The sequence below is a fragment of the Ambystoma mexicanum genome, chromosome 11 (assembly GCF_040938575.1).
Source record: "Ambystoma mexicanum isolate Mex_15411 chromosome 11, UKY_AmexF1_1, whole genome shotgun sequence".
Classification (NCBI taxonomy): Eukaryota; Metazoa; Chordata; class Amphibia; order Caudata; family Ambystomatidae; genus Ambystoma; species Ambystoma mexicanum.
The window spans coordinates 478,426,487-478,447,913 of NC_090934.1; positions in this window are offsets into that span (position 1 = coordinate 478,426,487).

Genomic DNA, 21,427 nt, shown 5'->3' on the forward strand with positions numbered 1-21,427 from the left:
GGCTCTTGGAAGAGACGGCCAGGCACTCCCCTAAACCACCACCTACACATCACGATCACACAAGGCACGGAGCCCACCGCCGTCCTGCAGAACAGCCCTCGAGTGCTGATTCATCCAGCATTACTATGCAGAGCCCACGCAGTGAGCGCCAGAAGCAGCTCTCGCGGCCACAAACCATCTGTCTGCGCATAAATGCTCCATACCAGCTGAGGGATCGCCCACACTGCAGACACTAGGAGCAAATTCGAGTACTGCCCTCCCTCCACCACCGAATAACACTGCTTTAGCCCCACAGCCACCTAAATAGATATGTTGATCGTTTCCCCTTGTTGCCGTATACATTTTGACTCATTACTTTCCCTCCATAAGTATTCCAGAAAACAACCATTACAACTGGCACTGAATTACTGTCCATGTTGACTGTTTCAGCTAAGAAGTCCAAACATTTTAACAGCAAATAATCCAGTTTCCCCTTTAAACCAAAAGTGCCCATGGCAATTGCCAAAGCTCAGCAAGTTCCTTTTAGCAGCGTCACCTTAATATTTTCATTTATGCAACTGTATTTTTCAGTTTTGAGGCCCGTGTAAGTCTACATGAGTTTCCAAATAAAAAATGGCTTCCACTCCAAATCCTGGAATAGGAAATCCGGTATTGTAGCCCGGGAAGGGACACAAGTGCGCTATAAATGAGGAAAGGTGATATTTAACATAAAAAAGCAGGTAAATCATGAACTTCATTTAACATTAATTAAAAACATGGTTGTTTGACTGAACCAGCTCACAGGCCTCTCTATCTTAGTCCTCCACCTGCGTTCTCCCCATCATTTTCTCGATTCTCTGTCCCCTGTTTCATTGTTTGTCAGCGCCCTCATGCCCATGGGTCCATTGTTGCGCTATACAAATAATTAAAGTAAAGTAATCAATATTGTTCATAGGGCTCAATCGGTTTTTGCCAAAGACTGGGCTTCTCTCTGTCCCCAAGCTCAGGTATCTGAATCTGGCGGATCCTCTATCTAGATTCAGGCAGACCCATGATGGTGTGCTTTGCTATCAACTTTCCGCTCCACTGTAAATTATTCGGAGTTCAGACATGAATTGAAAATGTTGCTGCTCCCTCAGTAGTTCCATCACACCTAAGGGGTAAACAGCTTGGTATTTTGAGAGAGTTTTACGCAAATATGCCTTGTGAAGGTGAACGTGGCACTTATCCCATTACATATCATAACCAATATGTACCAAAAAGGAAGCAGGTGCCCCTCTCTCGAAAGAACACAGCATGATAACCTGTTCAGTGGTTTTTAACCACTTTGAGAGTTCACAGCCATCTGCTTTTTGCTCACTGTACTTTTCACAGATGGGAATTATCCATTTGCATATCAGTCTTTGTCCCGCCCATATGGGCAGTCCAGCACCGAAATGCTATGGCAATTCCCTTCTGAACAAGAGTACCAACAGCAACCCCATACACGTGTTTCATCGTTGTTGGGTCTCATCAGTGAGGTGAAGCTGTGCCTATCTGAGCACAGTGAGCAGGGAGTCCACGTCTGGTTGCCCCCAGGTAACGTAGGGTGACCATCCCCAAGTTCCTTCCAAAAATACAAAGAAGGAAGCAGGCGCCCCTCTCTCGAAAAAACACAGCATGATAACCTGTTCAGTGGTTTTTAACCACTTTGAGAGTTTGCAGCCATCTGCTTTTTGCTCACTGTACCTTTCACAGATGGGAAATACCCATTTGCATATCAGTCTTTGTCCCGCCCACATGGACAGTCCAGCACCGAAATGCTATGGCAATTCACTTCTGAACAAGAGTACCAACAGCAACCCCATACACGTGTTTCAGCCTTGTTGGGCCTCATCAGTGAGGTGAAGCTGTGCCTCTCTGAGCACAGTGAGCAGGGAGTCCTCGTCTGGTTGTCCCCAGGTAACCTAAGGTCACCATCCCCAAGGCCTCTTTCAACATGGTGGGGATAACCCCTGATTGACAGGACGCATTAACTGCTTGGGTGAAATAAGGAATTAGACCAGGTCAAATATTTTTCAAAAAGCTCATAGGAATAACATCCGAGGGAGATGCTGACTTCAGGAGCATAGCAGCTGACAGGGCAGCCTCTTCCGAGAACACAGGGAAATTCGACCAGTCAGTAGCAGACCCAGTGCCTGCTTGCAGCATTATTGCTGAAGTAGCACTCTGATCCAACTGGATTTTATGGTTTTATGGTGAATGTTTTCAATGTTTGTATAGAAAAGATTAGCCCTGGCATCACAGCGTAACTGGGAGGATGGACCGTAGAGAGAAACCACAATGAAGGAAGAGAAATATTTTACGACCGAGAAGAGCTCTTTAGAGCTATTAACAGCAGGCGTAATTTTCAGTGTAAAAAAACATTGCTTTGCCAATTTAATGGCTGCATAATTCTCTTTAGATAAGAATGCGAAGTGCCCCTTCAGAGAAGATTCGTAAGTTTTACGCAAGCTACGCTCTGCCTGACCTGATTCTAATTTCATAGTTCTCAAATCCTGAGAAAACCAGGGTTGAGAGGGGCGCTTCCGGAGAGACGTAGGCTTAATGGGCGAAAGTTCATTTGCAGCTAGTAGCATGGCATTGAAGATAGTTTCAAAATCGACAGGTTGGCTGTCATGTGCGTCAGGTTAACAGATCGCCAAATCCTTCTGAGTGCCGACAAGGACTGGCCGGAGGTGAGAGTCAATGAGTCAGGAAAATGGAATGAGGCTAAAAAGTGGTCAGACCACAGTACTTTAGTAACCCTGGAGACCATAAGCCCCGGTGTAGAGGAAAATATCAGGTCCAGCATCCCGCGAAGTTGGTACGTAGGCTCTGTAACATTATGGGTAAAGCCCAGGTCAAATAGAGCATCGAAGAATTGCTGAGGTCTGGGTGAATGCGAGCAGTGATATGTAATGTTAAAATCCCCAAGAATGACCAGGTTGCCGAACCTAACCTGAAGAAAAGCAGCTAACTCCAGAAACGTCTGTAAAACAGTAAACGTACCAGGCGGCTGATAGACAAAAAGAAAGTGCACTGAATATACAGCCGAGACAGTGAGATGTACTAAGATTACCCCCATTCCTAATTCTATTGCAAGGGGAATCGGTTAAATATTCAAAGAAGATTTGAACAGGTTAGCAGTCCCTCCTCCGGGATGCACAGAGTCCCTGTCCTGATGTATAATGTTATATCCCAAGAGGATACATTGTGAGAAAGATAGGGCTGGGGTGGTATCCAGCCAGGTTTTCGTCCCACAAATGAGGTCTGGTTTGTCATCATTAAGTAGGTCAAAAATATGATCAGCATGTTCTACCATAGAGTGTGCCTTAACTAGAATGACACACAGAGCCATAGCCAAGTAGGGGACGCCTCAATTCATCAACCATAAAACAATGAGGTAGGGCTGTGGATTCCGGGGCTAGGAGCAGCAGCTGAGAGCGAGAATAGCGTAGGAACTGGCCCTCCGGCCCATTGTCAAACTCACCAGGTAAATACCCTCTTTTCCCAACCTCCTCCTCACCTGAACCTTCTGGGGAATTGTCCTTGGTTTCTGTGGTGGTTCTTCTCTTAGTTTTCTTATCTTCAACCGGCAACTGTCTTTGGGATGTCTTCTTCTTTTTATCGTGTAAGTAAGGCCTGGCTCCCTCAGAGGCCACCTTGGCAGGGAAGTGACGCCTGCCCAAGGGGAACCCCGAGGAGCCAAACCTCCAATGGCAGGGAAAAAGCCGAAATGGCACAAAAAACCCTGGTAAGATGTATTTCTTCCTGGAGATGGATAGTCAATGAGCGTAGATATATTTGAGTCCTTTTTGAGCAACTTCCGGTGTTGATGCGGAAGCTTGAGCCTTGATAGTCTGGAGAGGGAAATATATAGAAACAGTTCCCACTTACCGAGAGCTCTAGCAGAACCGAGAGAGTGAATGCTCCCCAGTCGTGATCGCGGGTGTCAAGACAAAACAGCTCCGCGACCGCGAACCAAACGAGAGAGCCGCGGCGCTGTGAAATGAAAAGGGAACAGTGCCGCGGTCCGAGAAGGAAAAATAGAAAAATACAACACCGAGTTAGTGCGAGGAGAAAAACAGAACGAGCAAACAAAACAGAGAGACAGAAAGTAACGAAAGAGGGCTGAAAACGGAACACAGGAGAAAAGGGTTTAGAATACAATCAATGAAGGGCTGACTGAAAACGAGGGAAGAAAAGCCAAAAGGCTAAGCCGAAAAACTCTGAGAGGAACTGAGGAAGGACGATCCGTAGCTCGCAGTGTTGAAGGTTCTGAAGGAAAAACAGATACAACACGCCGGAAAGGGGGGGCGTGGTTGTATCTTATAGTCCAGCAACGCCATGTTGGGTGAGGACTAGACCGAAGTATACGTTAGAAACGCCATGAGCTCCACAGTTTCCATGGACGGATCCTGACAGTATACCCCTTTCTCTTCGGGGGCCCTCCGGGTTTTCCGGGGTGGAGGCGATGGAAACGTTGAATGAGCATAGGGGCATGGAGATGACCTCTAGGTTCCCACGTTCTCTCTTCCGGAGGGTAACCCTTCCAGTGTACCAGATATTGAAGTCTTCCCTTATGATATCGTGAGTCCACCAGGTAAGCTACTTCATACTCCTTTTGAGCAGGTGGGTGTAAAGGGCTCTTGTTTGGCAGCCTTCGTGCATACGGGTCCGTCTGATATTCTTTGAGCAGAGATGTATGGAAGACTGGATGCACCCTTTGGAGTCTGTCCGGTAGTTTAAGTCTGTAAGCAACCGGGTTTATCTGTGAAAGAATTGGGAAAGGTCCTATATATCGTGGAGCAAATTTGCCAGCATGGACCCATCTTGGCAAAAACTTTGTGGACAACCAGACTAGCTGGTTGGGCTTCCAGGCCGGATTACTACTTCTCCTCCTGTCAGCCCACTTCTTGTGCATCTGTTTGCTGGATTCCAGTGCCCTCTTTGCAGTCTTCTGAACTTCTAGGAGTTCCACCAAAAGGCTATCAATAGCAGGTGTTCTGGTGGAAGGCATATCTAACCATGGTAAGGGGTTTGGATGGTACCCGTAAGTACAGAGAAATGGGCTCATTTGGATGGATGTATGAAGAGCATTATTATAGGCGAATTCCGCCTGAGGTAGAAAGGATACCCATTCTCCTTGTTTATTAGAGCAAAAACATCGAAGGGCCTGTTCCAGGGTGGAGTTTAGCCTCTCGGTTTGACCATTGCTCTGCGGATGGTAACCCGATGACAATGCTCTGTCGATGCCTAGTTGTTGGCATAAGGTGGTCCAGAATCTAGAGGTGTATTGGGATCCTCTGTCTGAGACTATAGTCCTAGGTAGACCATGTAGTCTGACTATGTCCCTCAAGAATACTGCTGCCATCTCTGGAGCCGAAGGTAGATGAGGTAAGGCTGAAAAATGTGCCAGTTTACTAAAGGAATCGATAGTTACCATAATGGTATTCATTCCCTTTGAGAGTGGTAGCTCCACGATAAAGTCAGTGGAGATATGTTCCCAGGCCCTTCCTGGTACTTTCGGCTGTTGTAGCAAGCCAATCGGTCTCCCTGTAGGATTTTTGCTACTGGCACACACTGGACACGAAGAGACGTATCTATCTACATCCTTGCGGAGAGCGGGCCACCAAAATTGTCGACTTATGAGATCTCGTGTCTTACGTATGCCAGGATGACCCGACAACTGAGTGTCATGGCACCACTTAAGTATCTGACTCTGTAGGGTCTTAGAAGGAATATACAGCGCCTTCCCTAGGTAGTACAAACCGTTCTGGTCTTGAATGACTGATCGGGGTAGTGCCTTTTCCTCTTTGTACTGTTCCATAAGTTCATGCAGGAAAGGGATCACGGTGGATATTCCCAGTGCCTTAGAGAGTAGTAATTCATGACTCTGGGCCTTGGTGGGTTCTTCACCTTGGCTCCGGGATAGTGCATCCGCAACGTGATTTTCAGTACCAGGTATGTAGGTCAGACAAAAATCGAACTGTAAAAAGAAATATGCCCAGCGGGCATGGCGGGAATTAGTGCATTCCATTTGTTGGAGTACCTTTAAATTCCTGTGATCCGTTCGAATAAGGAACTTATGGTTAGCCCCTTGTAGTAGATGGCGCCATTCCTGACATGCCAGTTTCATGGCCAATAGTTCCTTTTCAAGAACTGAGTAGTTCTGCTCACTGCTAGACAACGTCTTAGAATAGTAGGCAACTGGATGTTCCAGACCGTCCTCAGTCTCTTGTAATAGTACTGCTCCTACTGCTCCAGCTGAGGCATCGGTCTCAAGGACAAAAGGTCGGTTCTGATCAGGCTGGACTAGAATGGGTGCAGTAGAGAAATGTTCCTTTAGACACTTGAACGCCTCCCTCTGGTCATGATCGAATGAAAACTTGACGCCCTTCTTGAGCAACTTAGTGATGGGTTGTACTAGCTGGGAAAAATTTGGAATGAATTGTCTATAAAAGTTCGCCAACCCTAGGAATCTCTGTATCTCCTTGACGTTTTGGGGTTCTTTCCAGTCTTGGATGGCTCGTATCTTGCTTGAGTCCATTTGTACACCTGCCGCAGAAAGAATAAAGCCTAGATAAGATACTGTCCTGGCTTCAAAAGTACACTTCTCGGGCTTGACTAGTAGTTGGTTGGCCTGTAAACGGGATAATACTTCCTTGACCTGTTTCCTGTGTTCTGGAAGGCTGCGTGAGTACACCAAAATATCATCCAAATAAACCACTACTGACACAAACAGTAAGTCTGCAAATATCCTGTCTATGAACCGCTGGAATATGGCGGGAGCGTTCACAAGCCCAAACGGCATAACCTTATATTCAAAGAGGCCAAAAGGTGTCCGAAATGCAGTCTTCCACTCATCGCCCTTGCGGATCCTCAAAAGATGATAAGCTCCTCTGAGGTCCAACTTGGTATAGAACTGTGCTCCCTGAACTGCTTCCAGAACGTCCCTTATCAAGGGCATGGGGTAGCGGTCTCTGACTGTTACCTGATTTAGCCCCCTGTAATCTATGCAGGGTCTAAGTTCTGCTGAGTCCTTTTTTGGTATAAAGAACAATGAAGCTCCGCAAGATGACCTGGATTCTTGGATCAGTCCATTCTGGAGGTGAGCGTCTAGGTAATCTCTTAAAGCCTTCTTTTCTGGCAAAGACAAAGGGTACATCCGACCAAACGGAACTTGAGAAGACGGAACGATGTTGATGGCGCAATCTTCCGACCTGTGGGGAGGAAGATCTCTTGGCAATATATCCTTGAAGACTTTAGCGTATTCCTGGTACTGGAGTGGGATAGAAGATACCGTCTTCTTTATCGGATTATTTAACACTTCTACTCCGATCTGGAGGTTAGGTACCTCCATGCAATGTACTTGACAGTAATCCGAGTCAAAACACACCTTGTTCGTGTACCAGTCAATTGAAGGGTTGTGTCTCCTAAGCCAGGGAATACCGATGACCAATGGAAAGTGCGCCGCCTTAATCATATCGAATACCATGTCTTCAGTATGTTGTTCCATCTTCATCCGTAAGGGAACGGACTCCTTTACTATGGGCCCTGAGGACAAAGGAGTACCGTCCACTCCTTCCACTGGAATGGGTCTATTCTTGAGGTGCTCGGGCACCTTGTTCTTCCTGGCCCAGTCTATGTCGATAAAATTCCCTGCGGCCCCGCAGTCCAGCATGGCCAACACTTCGATAGGTTCAGGACTTGTTATCCAGAGTTGGACCTTGAATACCATGAGTCTATTGTCTTCGCCTCCTGTTACTGGTCTTGTAACAAAGCAAGGGTTGTAGCTGGTTCCCCCGACACTTCCCTTGCATAGGTTCGGGGGTTGGAGTTTTCCTTTCGCCGAGGTGGTACTTCTGGACAGTTGCGGAGTAGATGCTTAGAAGAACCACAGTACATACATAGTCCTGCTTCACAACGTCTTCTTCGTTCTTCTGAAGTTAGAGGACCCCTGGTTGTTCCGATTTGCATGGGTTCATCCCCTCCGGGGTTTTCTCGGGAAGGTTGGGAAAGAGGAGTGGGAGTTAACAGACGAGGTCTTCTCCTTTCTTTTCGTCGTTCGTGAAGACGGAATTCAATCTGCAAGGCTATGGTAGTGAGTTCCTGAAAGGATGACGGGCGAGCTATCCGAGCCAGCTCGTCCTTGATATCCTCATGAAGACCTCTTCGGAATATAGTCTGTTTGGCAGAATCCGGCCAGTCTGCCTTTGTAGCAAGTCGGACAAATCGGGATAAGTAAGTTTGGACATCTGTAGTGCCCTGTACCACATCCAAAATGGCCTCAAAAGAAGTGTACAGGACCTCCGGCCTATCGAATCTCTCCTTAAACAATTGTGTGAAACGGTCGAAATCTTGTAGTGCAATGTCATTATTTGTGACCAAAGGAGTAGCCCAAGCCAGGGCGTTACCAATCAGGTTAGCAATGATGAATCCCACTCTGGACCGGGCTGTCTGGTAGGTGTAGGGACGGAATGCAAAATACACCTGGCAAGCATCCAAGAACTCCTTGAGACCTCCGGGATGCCCATCATATTTCCCAAACGACAACGCCATAGGGGGTAGATCTCCCCGGTCTTCTCTTTGCAGGACAACCTGCTGTCTTAAGGCTACGTTCTCTGCCTTCAGTGCCTGTACTTCAACCGTAAGGTTCTGCATTGCCACCACCAACTCCTGATACTGTTCCAAGGATGCCATGGGTTTTCTTGGGTGTTGTATTCTGTCAAACTCACCAGGTAAATACCCTCTTTTCCCAACCTCCTCCTCACCTGAACCTTCTGGGGAATTGTCCTTGGTTTCTGTGGTGGTTCTTCTCTTAGTTTTCTTATCTTCAACCGGCAACTGTCTTTGGGATGTCTTCTTCTTTTTATCGTGTAAGTAAGGCCTGGCTCCCTCAGAGGCCACCTTGGCAGGGAAGTGACGCCTGCCCAAGGGGAACCCCGAGGAGCCAAACCTCCAATGGCAGGGAAAAAGCCGAAATGGCACAAAAAACCCTGGTAAGATGTATTTCTTCCTGGAGATGGATAGTCAATGAGCGTAGATATATTTGAGTCCTTTTTGAGCAACTTCCGGTGTTGATGCGGAAGCTTGAGCCTTGATAGTCTGGAGAGGGAAATATATAGAAACAGTTCCCACTTACCGAGAGCTCTAGCAGAACCGAGAGAGTGAATGCTCCCCAGTCGTGATCGCGGGTGTCAAGACAAAACAGCTCCGCGACCGCGAACCAAACGAGAGAGCCGCGGCGCTGTGAAATGAAAAGGGAACAGTGCCGCGGTCCGAGAAGGAAAAATAGAAAAATACAACACCGAGTTAGTGCGAGGAGAAAAACAGAACGAGCAAACAAAACAGAGAGACAGAAAGTAACGAAAGAGGGCTGAAAACGGAACACAGGAGAAAAGGGTTTAGAATACAATCAATGAAGGGCTGACTGAAAACGAGGGAAGAAAAGCCAAAAGGCTAAGCCGAAAAACTCTGAGAGGAACTGAGGAAGGACGATCCGTAGCTCGCAGTGTTGAAGGTTCTGAAGGAAAAACAGATACAACACGCCGGAAAGGGGGGGCGTGGTTGTATCTTATAGTCCAGCGACGCCATGTTGGGTGAGGACTAGACCGAAGTATACGTTAGAAACGCCATGAGCTCCACAGTTTCCATGGACGGATCCTGACACCCATCCATTACCCGGATGGGCCCAGACAGGCTTAACCTAGGGCAACTTCAGCATGACGTAAACACGGCAGCTGCGCATGAGCGCTGCACTGTCGAGATGAGTGTGCTTTAAATATACACATGATATTGCACAGACGAATCCCTAGTGCAATCACCAGAGCAGAGGGAGGGGCTTCCTGCTAGCAACGTGTGAATGTTAGAAAGCAACAACGGACTGTAATCTGAGTACGAGCCTCAGAGTCGTGAGAGGCCAGGCACCCTCTGTAGCAGTGTGCAGCTAAGTACAAGGAAATAAAATAAGTAAATCAACATGGAACTAAAATAATAAACAGAACAAGTTCTGTGCATGCAAGGCAAGTGGCGTCCAGTCACACGCTGTGGTGGGGAAAAGACCTGCACTTAAAAGGAAATAAAATCATACTTTTCCAGACTTTTTTATTTTTTATTTATTTAGTTGCATTTAGTTTGATCAACAAACGTTTACAACATTTTTATTACAATGCTTCTTCATTATTACAACATTAATAATTCAAATATTTCATCATAATCTTATAGTTTTTTATATACATCATAAACATACATTAAAGTATCCATATATATATATCACTTACAGAATGTTCATATTACCTGCATATGATCCGTCACTATCACAATTTAATTAAAAGATAAATCCCCTTCCTTGTCTTAACCAACTAATCCCTATCCTGGAGACCTAACATAATATCATTTTGTCACACTATTTCTCAAACCCCTTGATACAGTTCTCATACAAATTTACAATTCATTGGTTGAGTACTCCTTCATTTGCACCAGACAAAACCACAGGCTTTTTGGCAAGTTCTTCATTAATAATTGTAAGCAGTTTTTCCAACGAGAGGATGACCTTAATAGATTTTCCCCACATACATGTGATCCAATACCATTGTCTGGCTAGAACCGCAGTACCTAATTGATCTATTCCAAGGATTTGTATGCGCAACTTTTCAAAATGGAGACAAAAGATCACCAAGTGTTTGGTTGTCTCTTTCTAATCGATTTCATTGCAAAATCTACAGTTATTCTTATCATCAAAACTGGTCTTAGGATACCAATTTTTGATTCTCTCATAAGTAGGTGTTTAGTTTAATTTAAACCTTAAATAGGTATCCTGCAGTTTGCTGCATGGAAATTCACTATATATAATTGCCAAAGCAGATGTTTCGTTGTAAATTTTGCAATTTCCTTATAAAATGAGAGTTCAGATATACAATCAATAGTTTTACACCAGTCAAATTCAAGATTTTTTCTTTTTAACATATAATAGCCTAAATTCTAGATCCTCCATTTTGAGCCCCATATCAGCTAATAGAGCTACCATGCTTTCATAGTATTTTATGACTGAGTCTTCATATAGTGAATTTAGAGGGCGGGGGAGAGCATCTTGGCCAGATTAGACAGAGAGCCCCAATGGAATCCTGCCGATAAGGATGAGAGCCCTAGCTCATGTCTAATAATTGTGTTGGGCAAGTATTTGGCCAATTTCAGCGTACTTTCCCCTAGCCCTCCCTGTATCTGGCCAAGCATTTTCTCTATCGGATTTAGATAAGTGTCTAAGCCGTACAAGACATTTGCCTCTACCTTTAGGGTGTAAACCTCAATCAGAGGGATTAGAGAGTATTTACAATGTTTGGTGTACACTATATGCAGCTGTGTTGCTAGAGATTACACCTTTTTATTTAGTTCTTCTTTCCACATTTTCGATGAATTAGTGTCAGCCAATTCATACCCTAGGTATTTAATCGAAACTGCACAAGATATGCTCATTTCATCAATGGTCCACTTCTGTAATGGGATTTTTTTCTTCAAGTTTTGAAAAATGATAATCCTAGATTTTTTAGCATTAAACTGTAAATTATGCGCCGGTGAATATTGGCCAAACAGTGTCAGCTTTGCTTGCAGGCCAAAAGGTGTTCGGTCAAATATCAAAATATCATCTGCAAAGGCAAGCCAGTTCATTTTCAAATGACCCAGCTGTGCCGGAAAGCTGACATTCTGTGCCCAAATCTTGTCAGTATCACAGAGATATAGGTTAAACAGGGTTGCTGCCAGGTTGCGACCCTGTTTAACCCCCATCTCCGTTGATATCGGCCCTGTGGTAGCTCCTGCACAATTCACCCTTACCAAAATGCAGTATTATGGTGTAATTTTGCAATGAGTGTGATTAAATAAGCAGGAATACCCAACCGGGCCATCTTTTCCCATAACAGACTGCGAATTACACAATCGAACGCAGCAGTAAGTTCGATTGAGGCCATATATAGGAGGCCAGCATTACGTACTTTCGATTTCATAAGCAGATGGGCCAATATGGTCACATTCAAAGTGATGCCCATTTGAGATCGAAAACCAATCAGAAATTGTGAATAAATATTATTGTGTTTTATATGCACTTGAAGTTCTCGTAGAAGGATAATTGAGGATACTGTAGCAGCAGCTGAGCAATAGTGCAATTGCCCAACAGTTATTGGGGTCTGTTAACAACCCCTTTTTGAATATCGGCACCACGATAGAATGTAACCATGATATAGGTATGTTCGAAGTTTAAAAGATATTATCAAATTGCATTTTTAGGATAGGCGCACAAAACTGAGGCTTACGTTTCAACACACAAGGTGGTATGCCGTCTGGGCTTGCTGCTTTGGAATAATTCAGCGTTTTAATTGCTAATTCAACATCCTCTAGTGCCCATACTGGTGTTCCACTAGGTAGCACCATTAAATAGTATATGCTTGAATTACAAAAAGAACTTGGTAGCTTAAATTTGGATGTGAAAAATTGTGTCCATGCTTCTGCAGAGATATGGGTTGTTTGAACATTACTAACTTTCAGCGTATCTGCCCTGAGCATGGCCCATGTGGATCTCTTGTCATTGCAACAAAGGTTGGCAATCATCTTTTGGTTATTCAAATTGTGTGTATATCGTTTGAAGTTTAAACATTTATTGCCATAGACATTACAAAGAGTTTTCTTCCTTGTAAGAAACTCTGCCTGCGATAGATGGCTAGCTTTTAATTGTCTTACTTCATGGTTTTTTAGACTCTTTGCCAATTGAATCTCCCTGCTGTAATAATGGGAGTGCTTTTCCATTGTTGCAGCTTGAAAATTTGCTAACTTAGCTAATGACATGCGAATTACCAACATGTATCTGTCAACCCTCTTTTGTAATGAATCAAATCGCAATCCAGAGTTTTCATCAAGGATCAGATGATTGCCAATCATGAGATATACAGGCCGATTCATGGAATTAATGTGCGCTGAAATTTTCAGCGAAAGCATGCGAATCGCAGTGCCAGTGCGAAAATCGCAGCGAAACCCGCGCACAGCGATTCATGGAAGTCTGTGCGCATGTTAATCCCAGGATGTGCACCAAAATTCTGCGTGGCGCACGCTGGCGCACACATCTCCAAACAGCGTGCGCTACGCGCACAGCGAAATCGCACATAGCGCGGCGCACACAACAAAAGTAGGAGGAACAGAGGGTGTGACACACGGAATGGGGAACAACGCGTGAAAATGTGGGCGTCACGGGGGAAGTACAGGAGGCAAATGCGCGGAACGCCCACACCACGTTCAAAACACGTATTCATGGATTCGAACGGGGCTAACACGTGCGCCAAAAAAGACGCGCTAATCCGGAAACACGTACGCCAGCAGGAAGCAGGCGTACGTGGACCCGCGCAGCATAAAAGTGCACGCAAACAACAAACAAGCTCAGACGCCAGGATGAATATACCGTTCCTAGCAGCAGTGGTCGTGGGATACCGCAGGAGGAGGAGGAGGATAGTCAGGCCCAGAATTTTAACACCCAGAACCAGCCTTTTTGGGATGCCTGATGACCAGGTTTATGGGAGGTACAGGTTTCCACCTCACATAATACTCGACCTGGTCAGTGAGTGGGAGGATGACCTCACATCACCCACCCTGTGCTCCCAAGCACTCAGCCCCCTGGAGGAGGTCCTCAATGTACTGCACTTCTTGGCCACTGGATCATTTCAGCGGACAAGTGCTATAGTGGGGGGGTGTCACCTGCCACGCAGTCACGCTGCCTACACCAGGTCTTGGCCATCATGACTTCACGCCCATCAGTCCGCAGGCACATATACCTGCCCAGAACACCTGCAGAAAGGCAGGCTGCCGTCCAGGATTTCTGCGGGGTGGCACAATTCCCCAAAGTCCTAGGTGCCATTGATTGCACCCATGTGGCTCTACGTCCCCCCAGGGCATCAGAGCACATCTATAGAAACCGCAAGCACTGGCATTCCATCAACGTCCAGGTAGTATGTGATGCCAAGGGAATCATCACCTCAGTATATGCCAACTATCCAGGGTCCACCCACAACAGTTTTATTTACAGAATGACAACCCTAAACCGGGACCTAGAAGCTGGACGGCATGGCGATACATGGCTGCTGGTTGAGTATAAATGCCACAGCACATGCATGCATGTCAGATACTGAGTAATGTCACAACCCCACTAATGATACCCATCACCACCTACCCAGGGGACAGTGCCTACCCTCTGAGCACCCACATGATGACACCAATTCGGAACCCCACCCCGCCACCCGAGGTAAGATACAACACATCCCACATTGCAACCCGGGGCATAGTGGAGCGCACATTCGGAGTGCTCAAGTCACGCTTTCACTCCCTTGAGCGTTCTGGCGGGTAGCTGTTATACTCTCCCCCAGTAGTGTGCAGGATCATAGTGGCAGCATGTGTCCTGCACAATGTTGCAACACGCCGGGGCCTGCCCGTGGACATGGTGGTGCCCCCACATCCCCAACCACATGCATGGCCGCTGCGCATGGGAGGGGAAAGGGCACGGGGTGAGGCAGCCCGTACGCAGCTGGTGGCTAATTACTTCACCTAAAATCACACCCCTGTGGAGTGCACACAGCCCTGGCACATACCATCTGACAATCAATGATGATGACATAAGGGACAGTCAACTGTCACGACCATACCAGCCTGAGATTGGTCACCTGGAAGTGTTACATTTTGTGCATCCCTACCTACACAAACATCACCAATGCTGTGTCATCAAAAGACACACTTCTATGCTGCTAAATTCATTACCCCCTTGCAAAATACAACATGACAACAGTGCCATGTCACCCAACCCCTCCCCATCACCGCCACCCAACACACCATGGCATGTCATGCTATGTGAGAGCAAACAAAGCAATCCCCAAAACATGACACAAGTGTCACAAAGTGCAGTGTCCCTAATGGAAACTGGCCACACACAATATGCTCCCAGTAATGTAGAACTAACAACACACATGACCAAATACTTACCAACAATACAATGCAGCTACACAACCTCAAACATAGCATAAACATGACAGTACTAAGTTAAAGTAGTGGTAGTCTTACAACCTGATTATGCCAGCACATCGACCACTTCCAACTGTACAGTGCTGCTGCCACGCAAATGTGTAAGTGCACTGCTTACAACATGAACTCCATCTCCAAAGTAGATGGCCTTGTGAAGACATGAGGAATGAACCTGCAAATTAGGAGGAAGACATGGATGCACAAGCACATATCAATACACTATGCAGTGTACAATACAACAACAATATCCATTAGGAATGTATACACAGTATTGACTACGGCCTTCCCACACAGCTCATGGGAGTCCAACGTCACTGTGTAAGTCACTGTCACTTGGGCACACCTTTTGCAAGCCCATGGAAACGGGAAGCAGGTGGGGTGTGTGTCTCACCCAAGCATCTAACCCAAACTCAGGACAAGCCTGCATGTGCCCAGCCGGAATACAGTGGATGCCCACGGGAGCCACACAAGGCAACACAAAAAAAATCAAAAATCAAAAATCAAAAATGGCCATGTGGGGGCTGGGGGGGGAGGCCACCCAGGAGGTCCGAGGACAGGGGTCGCACCAAAAGCCACTTGTGTGGATGTTGGGAGAAAAAAAACACCTCCATGGGCTCATGGCCTGCACAGCTATGCCAATGTGGGAGAACTGCTGCTGTCGCTCTCATTACCCTCTGCTGCTGCCACAGGAGGTGGTGGTGCTATGGGAGGCAGCCCACGCAAAGCCCTGGTATGGTCCTCCATGGCAGCAAGCATGCGGGTGTGGAAGGTCTCGTTCTGGAGGATTATAGTGCGGAGATCCCCATGCACCACCTGACGTGATGCCCGGATCTCCTCCCGAGTTGCCTGCATCTCAGCTCAGAGCGAACGTGTGAGCCGCTCCAGCTTCTGTTCGGTCCTCAAGTTAGTGGAAGCCTCAAAGTCAACAAGAGTCTCCCTGAGGTGATGCAGTTCTACCCTCAGGGCTTCCCTGTGGCCCTGGGACTCTATTGATATCGATTGGCGTAGAGTCTCCAGTGCCGCCCGTCTGTCCCTGTTGGACGCCAACATGTCCTCTCTGTGTGATTGGCAAATGGAGTCTGTTGCCTGCTGTAGTTGCTCCATCTGCCTTTCAGGGGGGACAATGGAAGTGGCCACCCTCTCCATTGCTTGAGCCATCATCTCAACTGATGCTGCCTGTTGGGTTGCCATACCATACATGGATTGTTCCCATGCGGTATTGCCTGGTGGCGTACGGCCACCGCGTCGGCGGGCACCACACCTGTTTGGGGCAAGGTCATCTGCGCCTTGCTGTGCCGGCACTGCCTGAGGCTGCAGGACTGCATTCCCCCTCTGATCTGCTGGCCCAGGAACAGGATCAGATGTTGTGCAGTGTGACCCTACATCCGTAACCGCCAAAGGCGGATTTACCAACACTGACATCCCCATAGAGGGTTCTACCCCTGGTGCAGGTGGGTTGGACAGAACAGAATCCCTGCCAGAAACACTTACCTGCGACGGCACATAGATCTCATCATCCGAATCAGCACCTGAATAGAGGTCTTGGGAGGTGCACCCAGAGACACCCCTGGACAGAATGGTCTGCAGCAAGATTGGGTTCTCACCCACCACCACACCACGTCCCCCACTGGTGCCCGGTCGTGCCTTAGATCCCTCCTGGGTCTGCACCATCTCCTCAACCTCAACAGCATCAAGTGCGTCATCCCGTGCAAAAACATGAAAGACAAAAAATGGAAACAGACATTAGCACCATAGCACACAAATAGGCCTGACAAGCTACAGAACCAGTACATGATTTACACATGTCCCACATGACTATAACCCTCCCATGCATGCACTGTCACTGAGTTGGAAGGGGAGGCAAAAGGAAGACACTGATGACACCAAGATGGAAGAGCAACACATTTGCTGCATGCTGGGTAGCACTGCCATCACACATTGGCCTGTGAGTGGCATGTCCAATACACATACATGACACATGCCATCACACAGATGGCATGTACCATAGCCATGGTACATTCCACAAGTACATCCATATGTCAGTGAATTAATACTGTCAGCCATCCATGTGAGATGGACATGATGAGATGAAAAATGCTACATAGTGTGACAAAATAGGCATGTGCCACACGCTGCAACACATCCAGTGTACAAAAATACAGTGATTGCAGGCCGATGTACACATCAATGGTTGTGCACTTCAACATGACAGGAAACAACTATCATGTTCCACATTCAAACAGGCCCCAAAAATGTATGTGATCAGGCCACTACTCAATCAGCCTGAATGGTCAAATCATTCACCTAACAAGGTAACACATGTGGGCCAATGTGGGGTTCATCAATGACAGAAGCATGTCACAATTGTGACAAGAGGGCTGAGGAATGCGTAGCAAAAGTGGGAGAATTGAAACAATCAGCCTGAAAGAACACTGAAAAATACAAACAATGTTGTTGCAAGATGCCACTTCAAGGGCAACTGCCGTAATGTTGCGCTAAATTACTACTGTGGGCAGAAGGGATACTGTCACACCAAAATCCAAGGCCGCTGAATGTTTTGAATGAAGCACATGGGTGACCCATACCACTCAGGCACACACACCCTCACCTGGCACTCAATCAGAACCCGTCACCCAAACAACATACACATGCATTACACACACATGCATGGGCACTCACCGGACAATGCATCATAATCAGGTAGTTCTCCCACACCTTGGATCTGTTCCTCTGTGACGAAGGCCCCAGCAACAGACTCATGTTCAGTGAGTTTGTTGTCCTCTTGTGGAGACCCACCGCCAGTCACCAGAGTAGCGGCATGATTTGAGGCCAGCTTGTTCTTTGCTCTGCGTTTCAGGTCATTCCACCGCTTGTAGCAATCATCAGCTGTGCGTCTCACAAATCCAAGGGCACTTATGCAGTCCGCGATGGTCTGCCAGTGTGCCCTACGTTGACCAGGTGTGGTCTTGCACCCTGCAGTCACCACCATTTCGCGGCTATGTGCTGACACATAGGCCACAAGTGCATCAAGTTCCGGATCATTAAAGCAAGGCTTCCTTGAGGTACCGGAGTGTGTAGCCGTGTCTGGGGTCTCAGCCTGTCGTGCCAGAGCACCCTTCTTCCTCTTCTTTAAAGGTGGAGCAGAGCCAGAGTGGCTTACGCCGCTCTGGTCAGTAGGGGCAGAATCACCGGTGGACTGGGTAGTAGGAGTGTGGGAATGCACAATGACCATAGGTCTTGATGCAGGCACTGGTTGCAGGGTAATGTTGGCAGGGGGAACGTCAGTTTGATGGACCCGGACTGACACTGTCCTGGCAGGGAGAGTCAGAGCTGGGGCGGATGGAGCTGCAGCTGCCTCTGCAGCCTCCCCACCCTGCATACTTGGGGCGGCAGATGACACAGCTACCCCAGATCCGCGTGGCTTGGTGACAACAACTTGCACCGCCACACGTGGCCTAGACTTGCTGACCAGGACGCAGGTGACCAACAGAAACGGACAGAGATGCCAACAGTGAAAGAAGATGGGCATACGGATCGTAAAAGAAGCGACGATAGCATACTCCCGGTGGCTGGAAATAGTAGGAGTATGAAGATAATGCAAAGAACAATAGAAGCGGAGCGCATCGCTCAAAGAAATGACTAGCAGACAGAAAAACTGCAAGAGCTGTAAATTACTAGTAAAATCAGGAACAGAAATTACAAGAACATTAGGGGAAGAGCATAGTTGTCCCTGGTGTTTCCATCTGGCAGTCAACACCCAAGTCAACATAACAGAGTAACCAACAAAAGTTGACAGAAAAATAGAGGGGCTATATCAAGACGAGAAAATGAAGAAGTGAATAAGATTAAGTTATCCGTTTGATGGTTGGACCCTACGGAAGGACAAATGGGACCTCAATGACAGTCGATCCCTAGAAAAAACCTAAAAGAAGACAAACATAATTGTACATTGCAATGGACTGTGGTATATTTTTCACCCCTGAAGAATTTCCTTGTTAGTTGTATGAAAGTGTGAAAGGAATGAAACATGTCGGGTATGGTATGAATGCAGTATGAAAGTAAGCATGGGTGATATGAACGATAGTGAAATGTTTTATGGACTGGGATGTACTTCTCTATGAGAGAGGAGAGCAAACAACAGATCCCTATGAAATTTTTATTCTTAAATAATTGTTAAATTAAGAAATACTACATGTTATTGAATGTGCATAGTCAAATCGAAAAGTATTAAGAAAATGTTTGTTGTTTATAAATTGTGTGATAAATTTCTATAACTGTAAAACAGAAAAGATAAAACAGGTTTTTTATTAACAATATGGTTAAAAATAATAAATAAATATTTTTGATACAAATTGGTGTGGTATATGATAATATAATGAGTATAAATCATGTATAAAAAGGAAAAACCATAATAGGACTTGGGGAAGCAAGTGACCCTGTAAACATACAGGGTAATTCATAGAATTTCGCAGAAAAGTGTCGCAAGCGTCTGGCGCAGAGTGTCCGCGTGCGATTGTCTGCGCCAGGCACGTGCGCTAAAACCGATTTCCGCGCACAGCGTATTCATGGATTCTAGGCTCCCAAACCAGCCGTGGCGCAGAGTATCGCAGCGACCCTGCAGCAGCGCCAGTAACGCCCCCAAGAACGCCCTCGCGCAAGGAAAAGCCATCAAAATCGCAAAATCATCGCAAAGGGCTGCGCTAACCTTGAACCAGTTTACAGGGCTGCCAAACAAGGAACGCAAAGCGGGTAACGTTCATATCAGGGGTACGCGGGAAGTTTTACACGCGATTAGCCAGGGTACGTGTATTACAGGGGTACGCGGGAAGTTCAACACGCGATTGGCCAGGGTACGTGTATTACAGGGGTACGCGTGAAGTTTTACATGCTATTAGCCAGGGCACGTGTATTACAGGGATACGCGGCAATTATCACACGCGATTTGGCTGGGTACGTGTATTACAGGGGTATACGGGAAGTTTTACACGCGATTTGGCTGGGTACGTGTATTACAGGGGTGCACGGGAATAATCACACGCGATTTGGCCAGGTACGTGTATTACAGGGGTGCGCGGGAATTATCACACGCAATTTGGCTGGGTACGTGCATTACAGGGGTGCGTGGGAAGTTAAACACGCGATTAGGCTGGGTGGGTCCTCACAGGTGTACCCTGTACACCCTCCACGGCCCCTGCAGGCCGCCCACACCACAGGGGACTACCCTGCACACCTGCTCATGTCCCCCTGCACCCCCACCCCCCAGCAGTGCAGGGGCACCCTCCACCAGGCCCCCACCCATGTCCCCTATCACCCCCACCCCCCAGCCACCAGGGGCACCCACCACCAGGCCCCCACTCATGTCTCCCACCACCCCCACCCCCCAGCCACCAGGGGCACCCACCACCAGGCCCGCACCCATGTCTCCCACCACCCCACCCCCCAGCAGTGCAGGGGCAGCCTCCACCAGGCCCGCACCCATGTCTCCCACCACCCCACCCCCCAGCAGTGCAGGGGCAGCCTCCACCAGGCCCCCACCCATGTCTCCCACCACATCCACCCCCCAGCAGTGCAGGGGCACCCACCACCAGGCCCCCACTCATGTCTCCCACCACCCCCACCCCCCAGCCACCAGGGGCACCCACCACCAGGCCCGCACCCATGTCTCCCACCACCCCACCCCCCAGCAGTGTAGGGGCAGCCTCCACCTGGCCCCAACCCATGTCTCCCACCACCCCACCCCCCAGCAGTGCAGGGGCACCCACCACCAGGCCCCCACTCATGTCTCCCACCACCCCCAACCCCAGCCACCAGGGGCACCCACCACCAAGCCCGTACCCATGTCTCCCACCACCCCACCCCCCAGCAGTGCAGGGGCAGCCTCCACCAGGCCCCCACCCATGTCTCCCACCACCCCACCCCCCAGCAGTGCAGGGGCACCCACCACCAGGCCCCCACTCATGTCTCCCACCACCCCCACCCCCCAGCCACCAGGGGCACCCACCACCAGGCCCGCACCCATGTCTCCCACCCCCCCACCCCCCAGCAGTGCAGGGGCAGCCTCCACCAGGCCCCCACCCATGTCCCCTATCACCCCACCCCCCAGCCACCAGGGGCACCCACCACCAGGCCCCCACTCATGTCTCCCACCACCCCCACCCCCCAGCCACCAGGGGCACCCACCACCAGGCCCGCACCCATGTCTCCCACCACCCCACCCCCCAGCAGTGCAGGGACAGCCTCCACCAGGCCCGCACCCATGTCTCCCACCACCCCACCCCCCAGCAGTGCAGGGGCAGCCTCCACCAGGCCCGCACCCATGTCTCCCACCACCCCCACCCCCCAGCAGTGCAGGGGCACCCACCACCAGGCCCCCACT